General features: G+C 39.3%; 1 long non-coding RNA gene across 1 annotated transcript; it reads right to left on the bottom strand.

The window, feature by feature from the left end:
• Nucleotides 1-456: 456 nt before the first annotated feature.
• LOC120526820 lies at nucleotides 457-27,997 on the bottom strand. The gene is made up of 3 exons (XR_005633175.1): nucleotides 27,941-27,997; nucleotides 7,887-7,999; nucleotides 457-530 (listed from the first exon to the last, which is right to left on the bottom strand). It is a non-coding gene; the product is annotated as an uncharacterized LOC120526820 (long non-coding RNA).

Here is a 27,997-nt window from a genome sequence, read left to right as displayed (position 1 = left end):
CCAGTTACATTTACTTAGCTTTTTGACAATATTTCTTTTAGTCTTGTAAAGCTGTTTGACTCGAGAAATTGGTGCTAGTGACTAGCGTTAGGATAAAGCACTGTATTTCTTTGGACGTAACAAATAAATTGCTAGATGCACTTGTCAGCTACCACCATTATTACTTGAGAGTACACGGAAATAAAATAAAGTTTCAATGAAAGGCTAGCTAAAACCAATAGACTAGTCTGTTAAATGTACTTGATAGCTTTATTTCGGGAAGATACTGTATTTAGATCAGGGCCAGCAACTTGCAACTCTTTAACTGTCACCTTGTGACAACCTATATAAAACAAAGATTAGATTTATAAATATATTTTTAGGTGTTTCCTCCAGTCATTTAGTTGTAATTAAATCACATTCAGAAGGTGATTGGAGGTGAGTTTTCTTAAAATTTTCCTACCTTGTGAGTAATGAACGACTTCAGTACGTAGGCAATAAACAAGCAATTTTTATTCTCATTTCCTAAAAGGCTTCTAAAGACTGGAATCCTGTGAACAAAAAAAGCACATTAGTAACCCCACCCAAATGTTGATGGCTATGCATGATTTACATTAGTAATAGAAGTAGCATAAAAAATGTACCCACTACATTTAATGTATTGATTGGCACATAAACAATATGAATAGTAACATGTCTGCCTCTTATGAAATCAAAGATGATCCAAACAAAATATTTGATGACCATCATGCCATCCTGGTGTTGCCCATGTGAAAGAATATTCCAAGTAAATGACTTGCACGTTACTCAGAATCTTTCGCACAGGATTTTTGATGGATTATTATTAATGCACACTTTTATGGTAACCTACTGATTAAGACATCTAACAGGTTATTTTGAGAAAGTGAAAAATTGCATAAGAAATATAAGAATAATGAAAATAATAATACATTTTATTTATATAGCACGAATTTATAATGAGCAAGCAGATTTACACGAATATTATCACCACTTCTCCTCACCATTTTTACAACTAATGAACAAATGTTTAAATACAATGATCACAATTACAAGCAATGAGAATTTAAAACAAGTTAGACATGGATTAACATTCAGGTGTGTTCAGCAACTAACTCAACTGATATGAAAGTTGGAGTGTTTCGCTTTTTTTTTTTACTTTAAGAGTCAGTTATTACATTTTTTGTTTATTAAATAGTTTTGCAACAATAAGTCATATTTAAAAGTAACAGTGATAACAGAATGCAATTCCATCTGATAAAAGACAAGTTTAAATATGTGGCTTTTAGCAGCAGTTTATAATTAAGTTGAAGTGGAGCATTAATAGGCTTGTGGTGGTTCAATACATTTTACACACTGCAGAGTCCAATTCAAGTGATGTGAAAATGTCATTATCTAAAGTGTGTTAGTGGTGAAGGGTCTGCGACTAATTGTTGTTCAGTTTTGTTAAACATAAGGTTTGAAGGTATATCCAATAATTAGCAATTGAAAAATATCTATTAATATAAAATAGCCAATACCGGAATAAAATCATTATCAATATTATACTACAAAAAGTGAAAAGGAACTGTGCATTTCCTATCTAGCCATTAATATTAGTTAAACACAGTAATTTGTTAAAATTATTTAAATAAGTAAATACTGAAATACAGCACACATTCATATGATGTTTTGACAAAATTAGTCATTAGATTAATCAATTAATTGATAAAACAGCTGATACACTAATAGTTTACAAAATGATCATTTGTGGCAGCTCTAGTGTTGATTCCTGTGGCTTGAATTAAATTAACCAATCTTTCCACTAGGAATTCCACTTAATTCCATATAACAGTAAAACAGAAAATGACATTTAAAGTATGAATTAAATTACAAGGGGTAAAAATTTGATATTTTGGTTCCACAGTATATCTATTATGTATATGTGGACTTAATTTCATAGTTAAAATACATAATATTGCACTTTCAAAACTTAATTTATTGCTCCTTCAGAAAAATAAAAAAAAAGTTGTTGGTAAAGAGAGTATAAAAATAAAATAAACATAGTCAATAACTTAAATTTATTTGTAGTTGTGCATGCAACACAGCACCAATGACCATTTGGAAATCTACAATTTTTAATTGTTTAAATACAATATGATATTTCATGTTGGTATAATATATTTTAGTATGTTGTTTCATGTTGGTCTTTCAGACATACTACTGTATAATTTGCTATAAACTAAAAAAGGAACTGCAATTTAAAAAAAATGTAAAATAGAATATTACGATCTGCTGATTTCTTGTAAAGAACATGGTGTCTTTTTTTAAAAAAAAACTTTATCAATCCCAAAGGAAATTAGTTGGTTTTTGCATACCCCTTGGGGTCAGAGCACAGGGTCAGCCATTGTACAGCGCCCCAGGAGCAATTGAAGGTTAAGAGCCTTGCTCAAAGGCCCAGCAGCGTAGGATCTCTTTATGAAATGGCTATATCATACTATAATCTTTATTGAAAATGTATTGCCTAAATCATAATATACAAGTATAGCATCTGGTTTAAAAATTTATTTTGTAAAACAGTGTCATGGTATAAATGTTATAAATTTAGGATTTCTCTCCGCTTTACTGTTCAGCAAGAATGATCATTTCCCAGGCATTCATCCTTTACCTGTTCTTTTCAATTTTCTTTCATGTCTGCTGTACTTAAAGAACAAACGTGCCCTCTAGTGTTAGATTACCAGAAACAGAATGCTAGACTATATTGCTGCTTCATAATTGAAAAGTGTCTACCTTAAAATATTTCATTACACATTATTTTAAATAATGAACATTTGTTTACAGTACATCAGGACATTAAATGTACAGTATGACAGCAAAGAAAAACTCTTTATTACAGATTTATTTGTTGACAAATTATTTCAAGACAAACTTACATTTAAAGTAACTATAATCAAAATTAAAAGTAAAAAATATGGTTTTTAATTAGATGTGTAAATATAGTTTTTATGATTTTTATACATTGTAGAAAAACATGATGTGCAGTAGTTGAATAATTAGCAGGTGTTTTTATAAATCTCATTATACATTCCAAATTCATTGTTAGAACAGTGTTATACTGTATGTGCAATGGGTCAATACTGTAAAATACTTGTTCATTTTTCTTGAAGACTGCTTATTAAGAATTGTATTAAATAAAATAATATTGAGTTTGTGGGCCTAAGAAAACAGCCTAGCTTGGTTCTCTGTCCTTTATATAAGCTTTATATAAAATAGTACAGTTTCACTGCCAAATAATACATAAGGTTCAACATACCTCTATAAGTGAAAACGTGTTTAATAGGTGTGTTTAAAAAAATGCTGCACATACTGTACTCTCTACGCGGTTAGTGATACAAATCCCAAGTACAGTATTCAGCCCTCAACATCTTGCCTGCAGTTGGTATGAAAAAACTTCTCATAATTAGCTATTCCCTAGACTGGAATATTAAATACATTGCAAGTTCCAGGGTTTCTGAAACTGTATATACATTCTAAGAAACATCAAAGCTTATTGTGTCTTTTGCCCTTCATTTTAAGAGTACACTGGGGAAAGATTTAGGTGCTGCACAGCTACTTACATGCTTTCCCATATTACCTCCAAATTCAATAGGAAATGGCCTAACCACTTCTCTGGCCTTGTCTATGACTCACCGCTTTTTGGTCCTCTGCAATAAAACATGAACCAAAGCTTGACGGCACGTCAGAGTAACTGAAGAAAAAACTTTCTTGATTATGAATTTTTATGGTCTTTAAAGCCTATTAAAAATCTGCCATTTAATGGGTTTTGTCTCTCTCTATGTTTATAATACTTTTTCATTTAATGTAATGTCTTCAGTAAAGTTAAGTGCTATATACCATTACAACAAAAGATATGCACAGTTTCATGTATAAAACAAATTAACCATAATTTTAATTACCTTTTTTTATTAAAACAAGCATTTATTTATATGGAAAAATCATTTCACATAAGGCATTTTGCAGTCTGAAATTCTTCACCTCACACAAAGTGATGCTATCTGTAATACAAAATACTCAATGGTAGAGGTCACTGTGTCTTGCAAGAGGACATTCTTTTTTGCTACTTGTATGCAAAGTCATTTTGCTATGTGCAGATTTTTCTAAGGCTTACATGAACTTAATTAACTATTAATGTCTGGCCCTCCTTTGCTAATATCTCAATTGGCAACAGATTGTTGTGATATCCTCTAATATTGTCATCGTCTGACAAAATATAGTTAAATAAATTTAACCATTAAGTAAAGTGAGTACCAGAGCCACCCCATTGTTCATGGAAATCTATTGCCAATGAACAGCATAAACAGAAACAGCAGGACATCAAGTTTAGAATAGAATGGCTTTGACGTGAAAAAGGAGAAGCAACAATAAAACTGACAGAATGCAGCAACCTATGTATACTACATGACTCAAACTGCACACTGCACGTCCAGTAACCTCTAATCAGTGTGCATGCAGTTTTCAGCATGAGCCTACGAAAGAACTGCAAACAGAATTTTCAATATGCATATCTGTTTTCTATGCACCATGGTTCTGCACTTCTTTAAAATAGGATCAACATACTGCTGACTTCTTTTAAACAAAGTAGAATGGGTACAGATAAGCTGCATTGGAGCTGTTCAAAATTTAACACCTTCCTCTTCAGAAATAAATGAAAACCAGGAAGAATAGTAGTATCTCTGATACTGACCTATTTTCCTTTTTTTAAAATACCGTAGGGTTGAAATGGTGTTTTTGTCATTTTTCGTTGGAGTGTGCTGCATAATGTTACATGGGAAAAGTTTGAACTGGACACTTAACATTGTTGCACATTTTAAAAGTAAGTTCAACTGCTGAGAGAAGTTTATTATTATTTTGTACTGGGGGCTTTGCCCCCTGCTCGCTTTGCTCGCTAACCCCCGTTTTTGTTTTTCCGAATACACACTTTTAGATTTTTTTTTCTTTGAATTGTTGCTATTTTATTAGTTTCACTTTTATTTCAGAACTTCTGCAAAAACAATATTTAGAATCTTTCGAGTCCCAGCGTTCTGAAAGTTTTAAATGAGCTCCGTGAGACATGTGTTTAATGATTTGCACCATAATTCAGGATAGCTTTCTCTGTTTGGAGTTTCAGCACAGACAAAATGATCTACATCATCAGCAGTTAATAATTTTTTTTGCAAAGTAACCAATAAATGCATGAGAGGTAAACTCCGTTTTTGAAATTCTCTTGACAAACTTCAAAGCCTTACAATATTTACATACATCTGACATATCACCTATGTCCATATATTCGATCTCTATTAACCTTTTCGTTATTTTTACGAGTATCAATTTCTCTTTCTTTGAGCTGATGCGATGTTTACTTTCTTTGTTTTGACACTGTTGTTTTTTTCTGCTTTCATATTCTGTATCTTGCTCTGCATGTGTTTTGCACCTACGTTTTTTTTAAATCTTTTGAATTCCAGTTTTCATTATCTCTTACCTGCTCTGCATGTGTTTGGCCCTCTTGTTTTTTAACCTTTTTATGACGTTTTACTTTGTTTTCTACTCTGTCTTTTATTTCTGACCTCGCTTTATCCTGCTTTTTTTTTAATGATACCTGGTCCGTGGGGATTATTTTCCCTATCTGAGTAATAATTTCTGTTTGTTTGCGCCCTTGCAATCTTTACTTTCTTTTTTATTACTTTCTAATTTTCCTACTTTCATATTCTTTAACTTTCTCCACATGTGTATTGCGGCAACTTTTTTTTGAGACTTTCGAATTCCACTGCTTTCATAATCTCTAACCTACTCTGCATGTGTATAGCAGCAACGCCCCAATTGGATGTGCTTTTTTTTTCAATTCCACTTGTTCTGGGCTGAAAATTACTTTCCTTATTTTATGAATTTGCACCTACATTATTCTTTTTCTTTTTTTGCCTCTCCAACACTTTTGAGTCTCCTTTCTCCGCGCTACTTTCTTCTTTGCTTAGTCATCTACATTTTATTTATAACGTATTGTCCTTATACACTTTATATGCGCTGAGAGCCCTGGATCTGTGTGTGCTCAAAGACAAAACACGACTGAGTGTGTTGCTGGCTGCCCTTTTTCTTATTTATTTGTAAGTAGGGCGAGTCTTGCAAGAATCTCATGTTCTACGTCATCGCGAGACTCTCTGTGGCCAATCTCTCCAGTCTCACAGGTCTTTTAAGTGTCTTCCGTGATCTTAACGTGAAGATCACGTCTCGTTGACCTACTGTTTCTCTCCAGGATTTTTTTTGTAATAGAGAGACAATATCAGATGAGGCTGTGCATCACTCACCCTTAATGCAGAAATGCCCATTCTTGTACAATTTATCCAACTTAACATAACTTGTATTACAGATCAGTATATACAGTACTGTGACTAAAGGCAATGCAGTATTTTTCTGTCCACAAGATGGAGCAGAAAGCTTATGGAAGAATTGTGAGCATACATATTTGTTTTCTCAGGAGTTGAACTGTGTATATATAATTACTTATTTTTTTGGGCCTTCAAAAATAAGTTTCCTGGCTGTCTATATTTAAAGTAAATGAAAAACCACAATAATAATGCACCCACTTGCTTCAGCATTGAATGCTACTTTGCTGTCCCTTTGAAATTTAGCTACTCATTATTTGTTGCTAACTGAATTACAACGCAATATGTCACCTATGTTTAGCATGTATAAGATGACTATTGCCATGTTAGGCCCATACTACTCTTACTTTAACTTTATACAGATAACCCTATCTCGAGTAAATCTAAAGCAAAAATGTAGAAGTGCCTGGTGCTTCATATCAGAATCTGTTGTCCAGGGTGAAGTTATTAATTTGCTAAATATCGACCACCCCAAACCATTAGAATACATTAAGATAATCTGAACTTATTGATTTATGGTGGATTTAAAAATTACTATTAATTTATTAGTAAATAATCTATACACACAATAATAATTTATATTATTTGTTCAATGAATGCAGTGGATTGGCACCCTGCCCGGGATTGGATTCCTGCCTTGTACTCTGTGTTGGCTGGGATTGGCTCCAGCAGACCCCCGTGACCCTGTGTTTGGATTCAGCGGGTTGGAAAATGGATGGATGGATGGATGTTCAATGAAAAAGTGTAATTTGAATGTAGTGTAAATGTGCTAAATGTATAAACCTCGAAGTTGTAATCAGTAAGAAATGTCAGGCATCATGGTGAGGTTTGGATCATAATTACAACAGTTTTGCCGTAAAAGTTAACTGGCCTGTAATGGATGCTAAGGATAAGCCAGGTTTATGGTTATAGAACATTATTGTATTGGATTATAAATTAATGTAAACAAATTAAATAAAAAACTATATTAAGTACACAGTAACCTCCCAATGCCCCTAATATTTTAATGTTCTACATTTTGGTTTCTCTCCTGTATTTTTTCATTGAATCAGTTCTTTTTGTTTAGTTGTGTTTTTAATTTTTTATTTTCATTTCTTTAATTTGATGTATGATTAATTATTAACATATTAATGTTTATTCTTTAAGGCTTTTTGAGTTGGGAAAAGTTTTTCATGGATTTGGCATTTACCATTTTAAAAGACCATAACAACAACAACTTTAGAAAGGATGTCTGTCTATCAAGGAGGGCACTCATACACATACAAACAAATATTGATACCAAAAAGTGATTAAACACAACAAGAAAAAACTATTCAAAAATCTGGTATTTCTTAGAGAAATACAGTTTATTTGAGACATTCTGTGTATTATATTTAATATATTTTTCCCATATTTTGGATATAGCATTTTCTGTAGCTTTTGTTTATGAGGTAAAATGTTAATTGTACTATATTTGACTATTTGCACAAATATTTACTTGAAAATATCACTTACTTGTTGGACCTGAGGAAAGCCTGAAAACATTGTGTCTGAGGAAGATTTGTTGGCAGCAGGAGCTTTTTTCCACTTTACATTGAGACCTCAATCATTTAGTTTTTACATAGTGCCTAGAAAAAAACAAACATTTTTAAAGGACTAACACCACTACAATACAAAATCAAAATATAAAAATGTACCAGTAAAATATCTCTCTATTATAAAAAAAATCCTGGAAAGGAAAGCATGGCGACGAGATGTGATCTTCTCGGAAGTTCTCGGAAGACATTTAAAAGACCTGCGAGACAAAAAAGACTGGCCACTGAGCGTCTCATGGGCACCAAAAACATGAGACTTGGTGCCAAGAGATTGTCCCAGGGCTGTCTTGCGGGGATGTGGAACATGAGATTTTTGCAAGACACGCCCTTCTTATCAAATAAGAGCACTGCAAGCCAGCAAAACACTCAGTCATGTAAAGGCACGTAGCAAACGCAGATCCTGTGCTCTTAGCAAAGAAGAAAGAGCAGCGCGGAGAAAAGAGACCCAAAAGCGTTGGAGAGAAAAAAAGGCAGATAAGAGATTATGAAAGCAGTGGAATTCGAAAGTCTGAAACAAACAATGGCGGGATACACATGCAGAGAACACATGTTTTTAATGAAGCTTTAAAGTCAAGCAGTAAAATTCGACAGTATTGTAGCGTCCCAGCCAAGTTGAAGCCTTTTTTTGTTTTAAGTGACTGCTAGGTCCAATTGAGGGGGGGGGGAGTACAGCACGGAAGACTGATACCGGGGTATTAATTGATGCAGTAAGGGGTTGCGAGACCCGGGGGAGGAGGGGTTGGAGAGGGTAATAGAAACTTGTGTTTGGGGTTACGAAGTCGGAGATTGTTCAAGTAGGACTTTTGTGACACTTTATTACATCAGTCGCTACAGTATAAAAAAAAAGATAGTAAAGATCACATTCGTGCAAAAAAATGGTAATTAATCATCAGAACCAGGTGTAACTGAAAAAATAGCAGTACAACATGAGGTCAGAAATAAAAGGAAAAGAGTGGAAAACACAGTCTTTTCACCTTCGCATTATTCAATGCACAAAACGTGCATTTACACAATAATGGATCATACACTATGAGAATCTGTGGTCCCGCACCAGTTAAAGCAACGATTCAAAAGAAAAAAAAAAAGCTTTTAAAATTTGTATATCCGATTAACCAAACACAGGGGTTGGCGAGCAAAGCGAGCAGGGGGCAGAGCCCCCTAGTTATTCAAAATGCAAAAAAACATTCACAGATTAAGTAAATACAAGAAATATACCACTGATAGAGTTTGGAAAGTGATGGGACAGATTTTACACAATGGAACTATACAGAGCTAATTTATAATGTACACAAAGGTAGCACTCACATTTAATATCAGTAACTACAGAAACTTGTAGATGATTGCAACTAACTACGGAAGTTGTGAACCGCACAGTGAAAAAAAATTATGGGATAACCCTTATCTCGTATGTACGTGAAAGTATCTCGTACGTGATAAACTTAAAGATAAACTTAGATTAAAATATTACAAAAGTGTGCTTCGGGGCTTCCTAATTACGACCTTACCAAGGCTGTGGCGCTTCAGTTTGACGTCACTTCCAGTGCTTGTAGCGCGGTGATATAAAAAAGCAGACGGATGGGCTTTTATTTATAAAAGGAGTGTGGAATGGTTAGAGTTGGGTTTAACAGCAGCATGCAATACCTACGTCAGGTAATGCCCAGAACGTCAGTCACGAAATGCCCATCGCATACCCCATTACACTATGGTTAAGAGTAGGCTTGTGGGAGGGTAAGGGTTTAGTTTACAGGTATTCGTCTGCACACTCTTACGGAGCACCTGAGGAGATATGGTGTTTTGTTTCTTCCTGGGAAACAATTTGGTGCGTACAACTTACTATCTCATGCCCACCACTTACCATAGCCTGCGCACCAGGTTGTTAAAGTCGCACCTGCCAATATTGCGTGTGTGCCGCATACTTTCAGATGAGCACCAAATGCCGTCACGTGCTACTGTACATCATTTTCTGGAAACGGGACATATCACTGAACAGTCTGATGTTTTCCTCACACAATTACAGTCCACAGAAATGAATATTGGCAAGTTTATAAAGGCAGGCTATGCAGATCGTTAAATCCGTGAAGCAGCACCACTAACCAATGCACTAATTTATAGTAAATTATAGTAAATTACATTAGTTAGTCATTTACTTTCTGGCCCGCAGCTTGTTATTCGCACAAGTTACAAAAGGAATTCATATTTCACGTATTTAGTGCGTGTGAAGTTTACCCAGTTCAATGCGGGTTCACTAATTTAAATTCTCTGGTAAACCTGGCACACTCGCTCGCTTATCTGCACCAATGAACTGTGGGATTTAACGTGCATCTAAAGAGTTAAATCCAAATCGGGCCACTGTAACTCCTGCCATTTTCAGACAAAAAATGTACCCTTGCTAAAAAGTCAAACTTGAATATCCTAGTGAAATCCACTGGCAAACCTGGCACACTGGATCACCCGTTGCATTGTGCAAAAACGAACTGCGATCTTTAAAAGTACAGCAGAGATCTAAATCGTGTTGCGGCGGATTTTTATTGTCACGTATTTGACAAGATGGATCCCTAAGTTAAATGGCAGGTAATACTTCCTTAGCCCAAACGTAAGGAAATTCATTGACTAACTTGCCCTGTTATCGGTGATGCGAAGAAGACACTTTCTTTCAGTTGACTGTGATATATAATATGCGCTCTAAAGAGTGAAATTGATTTGGATCTCTTTGATTTATATATATAAATATATAATATTTAGATATATTTTTGTTAAATGCAGTTGAATTTTGCCCAGACCAACCCGAGTATAGTCAAATTGACTAGTAAATTTAGCATACTTTGATTGTAATATTGAAGTCACACTCTAAATTGTTAAATCAGTTTGGCTCACTTTCATTTTACAGTTCTGTAACAAGAGAGACTGCAGTTAGATTTTGACACCCAAATGCGGACACAAGTCCTTTTTTTCTAGCAAAGTTTACACATTCCCATATTAGCAACAAGTCGGACTCCGCTGTTTAAGGAGCAATCAGGTTAAATAACCATCCATGCCTCTGATCTATACTAATAAAAGGCAAAGCCCTCACTCACTCACTCACTCACTCACTCACTCACTCACTCACTCACTCACTCACTGACTCATCACTAATTCTCCAACTTCCCGTGTAGGTAGAAGGCTGAAATTTGGCAGGCTTATTCCTTACAGCTTACTTACAAAAGTTGGGCAGGTTTCATTTCGAAATTCTACGCGTAAGGGTCATAACTGGAAGCTATTTTTTTCCATATAATGTAATGGAGTTGAGTTGGAGATGGCGTGGGGGAGTTTAGTGTGACATCATCACGCCTCCTACGTAAGTACGTAGAGAACAAGGAAGAACTCCAAACAGCGATGAGCACAAAACGCCATTTCACAATTGAGAAGGCAGAAAAACATTATGAAGCAAATGATGCATACAAGCATATTCATAAGTACAGCTACTGTGGAAACAAAGCACGGCGTGAACCGTAAGTTTATATTAAATTAAGTTCATAGACAGGCTGCCACTAGCGTTTGTAATTTAGTGCCTGCCCATATAAGGCCGTCCATCAGCGGCAATCCAATACAAACACTGCCGGTAAATATTCACGGGTGAAGGACTGTGCTTATGCAGAGGAAGATGAGATGGTCAGGGTGGTGTTTGGCACAAACTCATTGAAACTGCGAGAGAAACTTTTAAGTGCGGGTCTTAGCTGACATTACGAGATGGCACCAGCACAGCTGGGAACCTTCGATGCAAGAACACCAAGCGGCTCACGTGAACTGACGCAGTGCACAGACAAAAAGCAACAGTTCCAAAGAGTGCTGAACAAAACCGAATTACACAATTGAGAAGGCAGCAAAAAATATGAAGCGCCTTATACATACAATCATATTCATAAGTGCAGCTACTGCGGAAACAAAGCACACGGTGGAAAAAGTGAATGTCCTGCTAAAGGAAGACAGTGTAAAAAAACCCGTGCATGCAGTTTGTCACATCTCAGATAAAGAGGAAGACGAGCTGTTTATTGATGCAGTAAGAAACTAATCGATGAATGAAACCTCTTATCTTTACAGCGATTGACAAACACGGAATGTAACTTGAACACAACACATCCTACAAATACGAGCCTGATTGAAAGAAATAATGATAATCAAATCCTTGATGACAGCAACATTCAATAACACTCACAAAACAATTACTGTATATTGACAATCATGTTACGTTATTTTTAAAATGTTCCCTTTTCTTTTCATAACTTCTACTTCTCCACTGCGATACGGGTATATATATAAATGTATATATATACCCGATCTACAATACATACTTTAGCATAGACAAGCCACACGCTGTGGCTAATTGTAGAGTCTTAAGCCTCTAACGCCGAGGTTCGATTCCCGAGAGGGGATGCACTGAGTATGTCTGCAGCGCTACCGATTCATTTTACCTTCGCATCTCCTTGGTTTGGGACGTATGAAAAATATTAGGTTAACAGAATCATGTTACGTTATTTTTAAAATGTTTCCCTTTCTTAGCACAAGCACAGCTGAGAAGCTTCGATGCATGTACTCCATAAGCGTTAAAAATAACGATTTAATCACACTTTCAATTCCAAGCAAACGGGAACTTTTGTCAATGCATGATTTCCTGGTACATCCATTACACTGATGCACACATCACAGCTACAAAAATGTTAGAGTCGGAATAAAGCGTTCCTACGACTGATCATTTCGACTACCCGAGTAAGCCTTGATAAAAGCATGGTTTTGTGCACACTGAAAAGCAAGCAAAATTAGATGCATTACAGAAAGCGGACTTTGTGGCTCTTACTGGGGATCATTGGACTTCCGTGACCGTTAGTAATTCTAAATACATCTAATTACAAAATGTTCAATGATCACACTGTTTTAGCCTAATGTACAAAATAATTTTGGCTAATGTTACTCAGAGTTTAAAGATTAAGTTGGTCAAATTACCTTTTATGTTTCTGACTTATTTTTTAAGAAGAAAAACTGCACTTTATGTTGAAATTTTGGTTATTATTATTTAAAGACAATACTATTCTGAAAATGTACTTAAAGTACTTAAACTACCACTTTATTTTTAAGTCTGCCCAATTTTAACCAGGGATGATATTTTTGTTTCTGTTTTGAATTCAAATGCAGTTTAAAGCTTTTTTTCAGAAATTAAAACAGCTTCAGTTTACAATATTCATGTCCATGTCTATTATTTGATTCTGTAAGCCCACTAAAACCCTTTTAAATTAAAAAAAACATTTGCGATTTGGGGCAAATTCGTGTGCGATTACATACGATTAATCAAGATTAATTCTTACACAGCCTCTAATTAATTGGATTAATTTTTTAATCGAGTCCCACCCTATATATATATATGTAGATATATATATGTAGATTTGTATATATATGTGTATATACAGTATATATGTAGATATGTATATGTGTATATACAGTATGTATATATGTGTGTGTATATATACAGTATGTGTATATATGTATATATATATATATTTATATATATGTATATATATGTATAGATATGTTTATATATGTGTCTGTGTGTGTATATATATATATATATATGCCAGCAACACTCATGACAATGACAAAACAATTACATTGTCAATCATGTTACATTATTATTAAAATGTTTCCTTTTTTTTTACTTCTCCGCTGCCAATCGCAGGTATTTTGATATATATATATATATATATATATTGTCAGGGATGCCAGGGCTATGACCCGCCGGACGCCAGGAGGGACCGGAAGAGGGTCAGAGCCCGGCCTGGACCACGTGGGGTTCGCCTTCCGGGTTGCTTTGGGAGCCACGGGTCAAGGGCTTGGAAGCTCTTCCCTGTAGGGGCCCGTGGCCACCGCCAGGAGGCGCCCAATGCCTTGGGATTTGTTTCCCCAGCACTCCTGCCACACCAGGAAGTGCTGGGGAAGACTTTGGACGGTGCCCGGGGAGCAGCCGGGAGGACAGTCGACACTTCCGCCACGCTGGGCGGGCCAGAAGATTGCCCGGGAACACCTGGGGCTCATCCGGGTCCTCCATAAAAGGGGCCGTCTCCCGTCATTCAGAGCTGGAGTCGGGTGGAGGTAGGACGAAGCTGTGGAGAGTGGAGGCGCCCAAGAAAGGCATTGTGGCCAGGACATTGGGTGTTTGGGGTTTTTGTGCACGTGACTAGGTCTTTGTGACCAATGGACTGGGGTCTTGGTGACCAACATAATTGTAAATAATTTGTAAATAAACGTGTGGTGGTGTCAAAACAACATGTCCGCCTGTCTGTGCCCGGGTACCGCTCACATCGGGCGAAGTCGGCAGGATGCTCCGCCTGTTTCAAGGCGGAGACCTGTTCTAAAAAATAGTGTTGTGGACGGCCCGGTGCAGCAGGGGACCCCACCCACGTACCGCCGGTGCTGCGTGCACACAGCCCCGCGGTAAAGGAACCCCACGGACCGCCAGGGGTCCGCAGGAGGGCCGTTATTCCCTGAAGCGGGCGGGCGGCGTGCATTGGAAGAGTGCAGCGCTCTCCAACGAGCGCGCCGTTGCTGGAGGCGCCCGGGACGGCATGGCGTCCAGAGAGGCCTCGCCGAGGACGTTCCTCGGTTTGACGGGACCTGGGAGGTGAGTGCCCTGCCTATCGGCAGCCGGCCCTTGGGGGCCGGGCGTGTGTTTTGTTTTCCAGGCAGGGACCTCCAGGATCCGCGTCAGTGGCGGGCGATGCTGGTTTGCGGGCTCCGGCAGCACAGCGGCAGCCGCGAGGGCTGCGGCGAGGAGACGCTGCAGCTCGAGAGGCGCTGGCAACAGCAAGGCTGCCGGCAAGCACGTCGCCGCCGCAGAAAGGGAGCCAAGATGGCCGCGGACCGGAAGTCCCTCCCCTGACAGGCACGCCGATTGGGACGGTGTGTCTTGCGCGCCCGCCGATGACTGTAGAGAGGCGGGACCAGGGAATGTCCATCACGGGCAGGGGGGAGACCCGATTGGGCCGGAGGAGAAGGCCCACAGGAAGTGGCGGCGCCGGAGGCCGACAGTCAGGTAGGCTCGCGTCGGTTAACTTCCTGTCTTTGCCGGCTGCTTTGGCGGAGCTGGAGGCGCCCCTTCAGCCCGCCGGGCAGCGTGTATTACAGATGCTACGTGCCCTCCGGGCTGAGGTGCTGGAACTGGAGAGGAAGGCGCCGCGGCGCTGAGAACGTTTCAATCGACAACGGGACGGCGCGACGCTGGAATCTCCAGCCGGAGAGGTATGGCGGAGACGGTGAGTACAGCCGACTCCGGAAAGCATATGGGAGGGCTGTTGAAAAGGCTGTGATGACAATGATCAGTTCCGAGTAAGCAGCCCTCCGACAGGAGTGCGGCGCCGCGGACTGTATCTTGTGGCGAGGGGAGTCCGAGAGGACGCTGAATGGACACGGGCTGCTAAGTGCCCCGGGTCCTAGCGCCCTCCGCCCCGAGTCGGCTGCGGTCTTGCGCCGCACTATAGGGACGCAGACGGGACAGAGGCGCCTTTTATTCCATAAGGAGTCTCAAACCGCCATGGCGTCCCAGAGTGAAGGGAGGAATAAGAGGCTGGGTGCCGATTCCTCCGATATATGTTACGGACGCAGACGGGAAAGGGGCTCGTGTTGATTAATACGGAGCCGCATATCGTCAAGGCGTCCGAAAGTAAAGGGAGGATTAAGAGGCTGGGTGCCGATTCCTCCAATAAGGTGAGACAGCGTTGCTGGGTGCACGTGCGGCTGGCTGCCCTCTGGGAGAGCAGAGGGAATCCCTGAGGCCGGGCGGAGAGAGAGCGGGCGGTGCCGGCGATTCCATCATCGAGGGACACGGAAGCCGCGGAGAGGGTGCCGATCAGGCAAGTGCCGGGGTGCCGGTTGGAGGGGGGAACGCTGCCCGTGCGTGGCACGAGCTGGGTGCTTTGGCAGCGGTTCTGCCCCTGTGTTCTCTTTTGTAGGGACGGACCCCGGGCGAGTTGAAGGAGCCCCTTCGTGGCGGAACAGCCCTCTGATGTCGGGCCGTCTGCAGAATGATCTTTCTGTCGGTGCGCAGGTGCGCCCACAGCTGGAGGAGCCAACGGGGGAACGAGGGACTCAGAACAAAGGGGCGTGGAGGTCCCGGAGGGGGTGCCTACCGAGGAGGCCCCGGGGTGCCGGTAAAAGGGGGGAGCACAACCTGTGCGAGGCACAGGGATGCACCATGGGTTGGTGCGCAGATTGTGTCTCCGCCCCTGTCCCTGCTAGGAGTGCGGGGCCGGACCCCGGCTATCCTCGAGTGGGACCCGTTTCGGGGCTCTGCTGCCCTCGCGGGACGGGTCGCTCTTACCCACGAGTGGTCTTCGCTGGCTGTGGGGCACTGTCAGGGATGCCAGGGGCTATGACCCGGCCGGGACGCCAGGAGGGACCGGAAGAGGGTCAGAGCCCGGCCTGGACCACGGGGGTTCGCCTTCCGGGTTGCTTTGGGAGCCACGGGTCAAGGGCTTGGAAGCTCTTCCCTGTAGGGGCCCGTGGCCACCGCCAGGAGGCGCCCAATGCCTTGGGATTTGTTTCCCCAGCACTCCTGCCACACCAGGAAGTGCTGGGGAAGACTTGGACGGTGCCCGGGAGCAGCCGGGAGGACAGTCGACACTTCCGCCACGCTGGGGCGTGGCCAGAAGATTGCCGGGAACACCTGGGGCTCATCCGGGCCTCCATAAAGGGGCCGTCTCCGTCATTCAGAGCTGGAGTCGGGTGGAGGTAGGACGAAGCTGTGGAGAGTGGAGGCGGCCCGAAGAAAGGCATTGTGGCCAGGACATTGGGTGTTTGGGGTTTTGTGCACGTGACTAGGTCTTTGTGACCAATGGACTGGGGTCTTGGTGACCAACATAATTGTAAATAATTTGTAAATAAACGTGTGGTGGTGTCAAAACAACATGTCCGCCTGTCTGTGCCCGGTACGTTCACAATATATATATATATATATATACAGATATATATAAATATATATATATAAATAGATAGATATGACAACAACACTCATATCAATGACAAAACAATTACATTAACAATCATCTTAATGCTATTTTTAAAATGTTTGCTTTTCTTTTTCAGAACTTCTTTAACACACTACTTCTCCGCTGCGAAGCGCGGGTATTCTGATAGTATGGAATAAAACTGAAAGAAGATGTCTTTATTTTTTCCCATTACCGTAAACACAATGACATCATAAGTTAGCCAATTAATATACCAAGTGTACCTACATTTGGGCTAAGCAAGTATTACCTGCAATTTAACTTAGTGATCCATCCTGTCAAAAATGTGACAATAAAACGGCAGCAACACGATTTAGATCTCTGCTGTACTTTTAAAGATCGCAGTTCATTTTGCACAATGCAACGGGTGACCCAGTGTGCCAGGTTGGCCAGTGGATTTCACTAGGTTTTGGCTTTTTAACAAGGGTACATTTCTTGTCTGAAAATGGCGGAAGTTAAAGTGGCCTGATTTGGATTTAACTCTTTAGATGCACGTTAAATCCCACAGTTCATTGGTGCAGATAAGCGATTGATTGTGCCAGGTTTACCAGTGAATTAAATTAGTAAAGCCACATTGAACTGGGTAAACTTCACACGCAGTAAATACGTGAAATATGAATTCCTTTCGTAACTTGTGCGAATAACAAGCTGCGGGCTAAAAAAGTAAATGGCTAACTAATGTAATTTTCTTTTACTATAAATTAGTGCATTGGTTAGCGGTGCTGCTTCGCAGATTTAAGGATCTAGGCTTGAATGCATAGCCTGATTTAAAAAAAAACTTGCCAATATTAATTTCTGTGGACTGTAACTGTATGAGGAAAACATCAGACTGTTCAGTGATATGTCCTGTTTCCAGAAAATGATTTACAGTAGCACACGATGGCATTTGGTGCTTATCTGAAAGAATGCCATGCACACGCAGTATTGGCAGATGCGACCTTAAAAGTGCCTGGTGCGCAGGCTATGGTAAGTGGTGGGCATGAGATAGTAAGTTGTACACACGAAATTGTTTCCCAGGAAGAAAAAAAAACACCAGATCTCTTCAGTTGCTCCGTACGAGTGTGCAGACGAATACCTGTAAACATAAAGCACGTAACTAAACCGTTACCCTCCCACAAGCCTAATCTTAACCACAGTGTAACGGGGTATACGATGGGCATTTCGTGACTGACGTTCTGGGCATTACCTGACGTAGGTACTGCAAGCTGCTGTTAAACCCAACTCTAACCATCCCACACTCCTTTAATAAATAAAAGCCGATCCATCTGTTTTTTTATTTTACCACGCTACAAGTGCTGGAAGTGACGTCAAACTGAAGCGCCATGGCCTTGGTAAGGTCGTAATTAGGAAGCCCCGAAGCACACTTTTGTAATATTTTAATCTAAGTTTATCTCGTACATACGTGAAAGTATCTCGTACGTACGTGAAAACATCTCGTGCGTGCGTGAAAGTATCTTGTACGTAAGTGAAAACATCTCGTATGTACATGAAAGTATCTCGTACTTACCTAAAAAATCTCGACGCATTTAGATGTTTTCACGCACGCATTTGAGATATTTTCACGTATGTACGAGATAAGGGTTATCCCATAATTTTATTCACTGTGCGGTTCAGAGCTTCCGTAACTAACAAAGAGAACAGGTGGGTATTTAGTCTACATTTAAATTTCAAGACAGAAGGAACTTCACAAACAGTTTGTAAGAGTCACCACTTTTAATGTCACCTGAATCCTTTCTTCAGGTGTTGAAGCGTATTTTGCAACCATCTACCAGAGTTGGGGTATGTTGACTCATCAGAGAGAGTAAATAAAAAAAAATATATATGACAAGAAGATGAGAAGGCTGGGGACAGGCCAAGGTATCAAAATATCAAAATTCAAAACTGATCTTTCATCAAAACTAGAGCGCAATAAAAAAAAACGTTAAAATTCAGAGCAAGGATTTGTCATCTTTGTGAATTCTTTTATGAACAGATCTAATAATAACAAGGATTGTTTGTGTCATACACACTATAAGGCAAGCAGAAGGACTTATGATCCAATAATGACATAATAAATACATCTTTGTCATTAGGAAAAGTACAGGGGATTTTATCAAACGTCATGGAGTATTGGCTTGTAAACCCCTGTATTTTTTCGGATAGCACAAATAATGTGAAATGTGAGCATTTGAAAGTACCTTTACATAACATGAACTACCCTATACTGTACATGCAGCAGTCAGAGGAGAATGATTATCCAGATGTTGAATTAAGTTGTTTGCCACTGAGATTATGTTCTGCAGAGAAGTCATAATAACTAATATCTTGGTTTTTATTTCTTTGTCTTTGACTTGTCACAGTACATTTCAAGGTCACTCATGTCAGTGATCCAAGCTTTTATACTGATTCAGCAAAAACAATAAATAAAAATGATTATAACCACAAGATGCAGAGGTTGGAGCAAGTCAAAACCAAAAGTCTAAACTGATTTTTCACCAAAACTAGAGCATGATCAAGGAAATGAAAGTCAAAGTTCAAAGTAAGGAGTCATTAACCAGGATTAATAAAAACAAGATTCTTTTAGCAAAGTAATCAGGAGATTTATCAGTCAAGCTCAGACACTGAAGGATTAATGTGTGTGATCTCTAATCCAGGACCTGAATGACTTCACAAATGAGCGCATCGCTGATAATTCTGGGAATGGTCAACGAGTGGAACAAATTGTCACACAACTCCCACGTTGTTGGCTGCCTGCCTATATAAGGCCATCCGTCGCTCTGGTCTCTACATTCCCTTCCTTGCTTCGCCACGGTATTCACGTCTCCCTGCTCATAACTACAGCCTTTTTATTTAATCCACGGCTTCTCCGCTGTTTTATTGTTCGTTTATTATGATTATAGTTATTGTTTAGGTATTTTAGACTTATTTTACATTGTTCAGGTACCCATTTCCTTTATCATTCCAAACGTACCCCCATTAACATGTCTATCGAGGTGATCACCATCGATCAAATAACTGTCACTTACTTACTTACTTAGTGGTTTCCATGCCCGAAGATTACTGTCGTAATTGAAACAAACCATGAAACTCAAACCGATTATGACAGCAGCAATCCAAGCTGTGAGATTTGAAACAAGATTACTGTTCACATGGCCAACTGTACGTTGCATGCTCAAGAGTAAGTTCAGCGCACAGCTTGGTCATATTACAACCGGAGGGCCGAACTCAAAATGTGGTATACAAAGAAATCCTTAACAAATAATTATTGGTATATTTTCCCTCAGTTTAAAAAGGTTTAATTTTCTTCTTAATAAAAATTTTAAAGCAGTACTTCGCCGCTGCGAAGTGCGGGTATTTTGCTAGTTACTTCTCTAAAATTATAACTGTAATACCGGGTGAGCCAAAAGGAAATACCACATTTCAAACGTTTACGCTACAAAAACATTACAAGATATAATACATTTTATTACGACACAAGAAATAGTATACAATATAGATTTTTTCACTGTGTTCGAAAAATGATGTCTTCAAGGTGGTGGCCATCATTAGTGATACACTATTTGAGATTTCTTAACGCTTGCATGACTCATACGGCCATTTCAAGAGGATTAGTGGTGATTTCATGACGAATAGTATCCTTTAGTGCTGCAAGGTTTTGAGGTTGGTGTGTGTATATGTTCGACTTGAGATAGCCCCACAAGAAGAAACTACATGGAACGAGATCAGGCAAATGTAAAGGCCACCCAACATTGCTATGCAGGGAGATCGACTTCCCCGGAAACACCTTCTGCAAAACGTGCATGAATCTCCATGAAATATGAGCTGTTGCTCCATCCTGATGAAACCAGGCATCCATTTCCTCCAGTGGGGGCCACAAAAAGTTCTCTAAAATTTCAATTTAACATACTGAAGTGACAGTGACTCTTGCTCCCCATCCTCAAAAAAAGTAAGGACCTACAAAACCAAATTCTGCAACGGCGCACCAAAATGTAACACACTCACTGTGCAGGAGTCTTTGATAAAGTTCATGAGGGCTAGTTTCAGCCCATTCAAATGGAAATGTGCCTTGTTGCTACACATGATGGCATCTCAATGATTGGTGTGCAGAATGTTCGCACACAACTCTCTACGGCTATTCCAGTCTCTCTCAGTGAGTTTCTACACTACCATCATTTTGTATGGATGGAAATTAAGGTCCTCATGCAAAATCCTCCTCAAAGATGTGTTGTAAATGCCTAAGAAGCATGTTTGCACACTAAACATCTAGGAGACTGCAAAATTGATGTTCTTACAGCTTGGATGTTTTCAGGCGTTTGAACTCTCCGAGGATGGCCAGGAGATTTTCTGTTCAATGTTACCTGTCTGTAAAAATTTAGCCACCCACTGAAGAATTGTTTTCCGATTTAGGAAGTTACGAGGAATGCTTAAGCGCATTCAAAAGGCACGTTGCGTAGTGCTGATAGATTCGTTATTTTTGAAGAACACTTTGAAAGCGTAAGCACAATGTGCACCGGACCATGGCATGTTGCCAAATGAAAACTACAAGGGATCGCCTATCAAAGGACCCCCACGCCAAACCATTTGGCTGCGTCTACCTCACAATGACCTTGAGAAATGTGGTCCTTCATTTTGGCTCACCCTGTATAACTATAATTAACTTTACTCATTATACTGTTTAAAGCTGATCATTTGGCTAGGATGTTGGATATCTTTGGGTCCACGGTTCTTGAGGCTGATCCTCCAATTAGCTGTGAACCACCCAATCTCTCTGAGATTGCACAGATGGTGAACCAGCTGAGGGTAGGGAAGGCTGCAGGGATCTGTGGCATCCGGGGTTAACCTCTCCAGGCTGGTGGTAAGGATGCCCTCCTGGCATTGCAAGCAATCTTTGCTTCCACTTGGGAGATTAGTGTCATACCAACTGACTGGAAAATGGGACTTCTTGTCCCTATCTAGAAAGGGAAGGGTGATCGCCTGGATTGAGGCAACTACAGGGGGATAACATGGCTCTCGGTGCCAGGTAAGGTCCTTGCTAGGGTAATCCTCAATAGGATCCATGATCATTTGCTCACCTACCAGCGACCGGAACAGTCTGGTTTTACACCTACGAAGTCTACCATCGACCACATCCTGGCACTGAGGGTTCTCATGGAGTCCAAACGTGAATATTGCAGTTTCTTTGCAGCCTTTGTCGATTTTCATGAAGTGTTTGACTCATTTGAATGAGCTGCCCTGTGGGACATCCTGAGACTTTGTGGAGTGCCCTCAATGTTGCTGGATATCATGGCCAGCCTGTACACTGGTACTGTGAGTGCTGTGCAGAGTGGAGGCAGAACCTCTGCGTTTTGAGTCTATCAGGGTTGTGTACTTGCTCCTACTCTGTTCAGTGCTTGCATGGACTGGTTGGTGGGCAAGGTTGTGGGGTCCAGTGGCTGTGGGACATCTTTTGGTGAAGAAAGATACACTGTTCTTGACTTTATTGAAGATGCTGTGATCTTCACTGAGTCAATGGAGGCTCTGATCCGAGATCTCGAGAGACTGAGTGAGGTATCTGAGTTTCTGGGCCTGCTAGTGTCCTGGATAAAATCCAAGATCCAGACTTCTTAGGCACAACCATCAGCAGCATGTCTGTCTGCAGAGAGAGTGTTGACCTTGTCGAGAGTTTTACTTACCTCTGCAGTGACATTCTTGTCTCTGGTGATCTGCCTATGAAGTCAGTAGACGGGTTGAGAGAGCATAGGGGGCGATAAAGTTGCTGGAAAAAGGGTGTGTGGTGCTAATGCCTATGCAAAAGGACAAAGGTCCAAGTCTTTAGAGAACTGGTGCTTCCTGTCTTGCTATACGGTTGCGAGACATGGGATGCTATCCAGTGACCTGAGACGAAAACTAGACTCCTTTGGTATGGTGTCTCTTCGGAGAATCTTTGGGTGCCACTGGTTTGACTTTGTGTCGAATGAGCGGTTGCTCATGGAGTCCCGAATGAAGCACATTACCTGCATTGTGAGGGAGAGACAGTTACGGCACTATGGCAATGTGGCTGATTCAGTGAGGGTGATTTAGCTCGCAGGATCCTCATTGTTAAGGACCCGAGTGGCTGGACCAAGCCAAAAGGACACCCATGTAACATCTGGCTGCAGCAGATAGATGGTAATTTCCGGAGGGTGGGACTGGACTGCTTGTCTGCCTAGGGGGTTGCCAACTAGGATCCCAAGCTGTTTCGTCATGTGGTTAGTATGGCAACGCACTGCACCAGTGAATACTCCCCAACCTGACCTGATTATTTCTCAGAAAAAATAGTCACATTACTAATTACTTCAGATATTTACATTAATTTTAAACCCATGTAAATATGCATTATTTGGAAAGTAGAGGAAAACAACCAAATATCCTTTCAGTATTGTGTTAAGGAGAAAATAATTAATAACAGTCACACGGACTGAGGTCAGGTGAATAAGGGGGCTGGGGAACCACAGGAATGCCTTTTGAGGTCAAAAATTCTGTTATGGAGAGGGCAGTTTTTCGGCACCATTTTGACACAGACCATTCGCATGTGCAAATGTTCAGTCAAAATTTGATGAACGGTAAATCTGTTCAAATTGAATTGTTCACTCAACATTTTTAATGTTAAACGACGGTCTGATCTCACAAGAGTGTTCACACGTTCGATGTTTTCATTGGTTTTCGAAGTTGAAGTCCTCCCTGAACGATGTTCATCTTCAACGTGTTTTCTGCCTTCTAAATTTGTGCCAGCGAAAAACTTGAGTTTGGGATAAAGAATGTACCCCATAGGCCTGTTTTAACTTTTCAAACGTCACACTTGCCGTTTAATGGCACAATGTTGCTCCAAATTCCGCTGTTCCATTTTGCGTGACGCACAACCAAAAACACAACTTCGCTAATAGCAGTGACAAAAATCACATAGTTAACGGAAGGAGTTGAAACTCGCACTGAGCTATGGGAGGGTAACTGATACACGTACTCTATCAAGGACAACAGCGCAGCGTTGCCAGATCGCTTTCAGTGTTGCCAGTCTCATTACTTTTCTGCCACACCAGAAAAGTATACATGTTCTCTCACTGCCCTTTACATTATAGGGGTTGAAATTCATTTATGACATTTGGGAGGAAATCTCCCTTAAATTTAGCACAAAGGAGGATTTCAGACTGACTGGGTAAAATTGAAATGGAGGAGATACATCTTACATAAGAGGATGCCCACCAGAAGTGAAGCAGGCTGTAATCACAGCTGTATTTGGATGAATAATTTGCTTGGTTTATCTCTGATTTCATAAAAGGTAGATCATGTTGTTTATGTGGAAGTTAATACAATGAAGGAGTGGGTAATTTTTTTATTATTATTTCTGTGACTGTTAAATTATGCATACCCTTGCACATTTGAAGGAAAAGAAAAACACAAAAAAACTGAAAAGCAACATTTGAACTATATGTCAAGGATTGTCTCCTTCAGGGGTGGATGGTGGTTGTTTATCTGTAAAAAGAGTACTATAATAAGCAGTTACATTGAGTCACAATTAGTGTTCAATAGGCAGAATAACTGGAACGGAAATCAAGGGAATTCCAAACTGTGCCTCTGAAAGCAACAACTTCCTGGCTAGTATCTCTAGTTTGGACACTCTTCACCACAAGCAATTCTTTGAAATACCCCTATCAGTGATCCAGATGCTGATGCTGTAAATGAAACTTCTGGCATTTCAGTTTGATTTTTTCGCTTTCTGCAACAATCAGCTCTTTACTGTAGGTACAGGCATTTGATTGTATGGCAAGGACTCTTTATCTCCTTAGGTCAGCTGCTCTCCTTTTCACAACACTACTACTTCTTCCTCACATCTGCGCCTGAGCTCCTTTGCTCCACTCTTCTTCTTCCTGTTTGGCAGGACGCTACATGACTTGGAGAACAATATATTTCTGTTGTTCAATCTATACTTTATCAACAGCTGCTTAATTTCATTTTTCGTGAATGCCTGCTTCCTTAAGTGTGGTCATCCCTTTTTCATTGTCTTTGCAAGCATAGGTATATATATAAAAAATGTTTAAGTACTCTATTACCTTGTCCCAACAACTTCTTTGATTGATCCTTTTCAATTTAAGTAGCACTTCTCTCTCTACTATTTCCAAAATCACTAATTATCTCTTTAATAGTCTCAATAACTGCTGGGAGGTTATTGACTTTTTTACACATTGAAAAATCAGAAAAATGGAAATGTAGTCCATTCATTATTTTGTAGTCAGTATATTTAGTTTGGCCTTTCTGTTTCTAATGCACTTCATCTCCTCCTTCTACTAAAACACTGAAAGAACTTCTTTGGGCCATCATTACCTTTCACTGAACATTTCTCCCCTTTTTTCTTTTAGTATTCCTAATGCTGTCATGCTGTTATAAGCCCTGTAGTAAATTCTAGAGTTAGTTGTCTTGAATGCTTTATACAACTGTTGTCTTTCTTTTGCATTTCTTTTTTATTTGCTTATTTATCCACTAAATGATTATAAATTTTGTGAAGAATTTATCCTGCATTGTAAGTAAAAATCTTTTAAACCTTCTTCACTGTTCCTTAACTGATTATACATTTAAAGGGGTATCCAAGTTGTTTAAAGGAACAGATTAAGACAAAAACTTGAATCAGGATGCTCTGGGAGTCTGGCAGTACTGTGTCTTAGTAAAATATATGGCCAAACTCAAAATCACTTTTCTAAAAGTATTTACAGCACAAAGAAGCTCTTTATCTAGATATACTGGTTGTTATCTACAGTATATCTGTACATCAAAGAATTAAATTATATTGCTGTCATGTTCCCATGTTTTACAGAGAGACTCTTTATATAGACGAACAGGTTCTTCAACAAAGCCACAAGCTACAGTTAAAGCTAATAGTCAAAGTAAATTGCTGTTACATGATCTGAAGAGCTTTTATTCCTTTACAACTACACCACAGTTTACCCTTTTTAGAATTTTCCAGATCTCCTCAAACATCTCTTGCTTGTTAAGTTATTGGCTGAATTGTGGAAAAGCACCATGCAAGAAACATTGACATACAAAAAGAACAGCTAGCTCAGGTTAACTTCAATTGTTGATTAATTTTATTGGTTGCTAACATTAGCAATTTAGTTAATGCCTTACTGCTATCTGCTCTCATTGAAAGGATAAAATAAATTTTCATAAATGTAGGTGATATGTTCACATATAAATTTTTTTAAATAGTTGGATTCATTTTCACCTTGCATTTACTGCACTAAGTAAGTTTATTAAGCATGTTCACTAAAAGTATTACAAGGTTTTACATTGTTATTATTAGTAGTAGTAGCAGTAGTATTAGTATTTATTATTATTATTAGTAGTAGGAGGAGTAGTAGCAGAAGTATTAAAAGTATTATTATTAGTAGTAGCAGTAGTATTCTGTAATAGTAGTAGTAATAGTATTTTTTAATAGCCATAGTAGTAGTGGTAAAATTGTTGCTTGATGGCAATATTAAGTAACAAAGAGTAACAGCAAACTGATACTGAGGACCATTATTATTATCTTTATTATTATTATTATTACTAATTAGCCTTTCATTTATAAAAGAAGCAAATCAAAAAAATATAAATAAATTTGTGATGTATGCTGCTTTATTATTTATTTATTGTTCAAATTAATGCTGTTATAAGAAACACTAATGTAGTTGATTCAGAGAGGGGTGTTTGGGGCCCAAGAACAAGGTTCGACTTAGGGGTCCAATTTAGCCAGGGGAGGCACTGCATAATAATCAGGGCACTTCTGCTTATAACTGATTCACTTGTGTCAATGTCAGTGCATGTTATGTGTGACAGCCATAATATTTAATGTGCTTAACCTGGCAGCTTCCTTGCTTTATTAATATTTAGACATGTTACATTTCTGTAAGTTATACTGAGTTTCTCCTCAAAGACTGCCACGTTCAGTTTTCTGGGGTACTTCATTTAAGCTTTGTTCACACATGTTGTTATCCCAGGAATTTACAGGTTAAATCGTGTGACGCCATGCAAAATAAAAAGGACCCAATGGCACAAGGAAAAGCAATACATTATTTTCATTAAGTATAAGCTGTGAATAATGCTGAGATTCATAAACTGTGCAATACATCACGTGTAAAGAAATGTCAGTGCATATTGTAAAAATATTATTCATTGACTCAGCTAAATTGTATATATATATTAACAATATCATAAGAGGCTTTACCAAATAAACTATTGTAGATAACAATAAAGTAACAAATGTACAAGCTGTAAAAAGTAACGTAAAAAGTACAACTTGATCACTGAAGGGTATCAAGATGAGCTAGGTAGAATGTCTGACAAATTTTAACAGTATAAGATAAAATGGTAACCTATACGTTGTGTTTTATTTCCAAAACAAACTAACCTAGGACTAAGGGCCCAGGTTTCCTTTTCCTTCTGGTAACTTTTGTACTACGTTTTTGCACGTTACTAATAAATCTTTTATGTGCAAAATATACTCGGTACATAAAGAAATATTAAAATATCACCAATACTTTTCTTATTTAAATACATATCAATACAGATGTTTTAGGGGATAATTACATTTAAAAATGTATAAGAGCCTCTCACTATAGTTAATGAATATAGAGAGCGGTTGGGAGCATGCGCTGATAGCGCTTAATGTATAAATTGCGACATCATTTATTATTGATACGTTTTCCCGTATTGTGAAGTACCTTCAATGAATTAAAAAAAGCCTGCTTATATCAGTCAGCGACCAAATTAACAAAATACCAAAATCATTGCCAATTTCTAAAGTTCTCAACAATTTTCATACAAAAAAGATTCTAACTATACGTATCTTAACTACGTATAACCAGACATGAATAGCACCTATTTACTGTGTGCGATGAAACGTGGTAATAAATATTTATTAAGAGTATTTCAGTGTTTTTATTTATGCGACATTCGCGGAACTTTAAACGACATCCGTTACCATGTTTCTGTCATCCTCCCAGCAAAGCAAACAGGCAGTAGAATAATAATACTCTCC

Source organism: Polypterus senegalus, chromosome 3 (genome assembly GCF_016835505.1).
Source record: "Polypterus senegalus isolate Bchr_013 chromosome 3, ASM1683550v1, whole genome shotgun sequence".
Taxonomy (NCBI): Eukaryota; Metazoa; Chordata; class Cladistia; order Polypteriformes; family Polypteridae; genus Polypterus; species Polypterus senegalus.
This window is presented reverse-complemented; position numbering and strand designations above follow the sequence as displayed.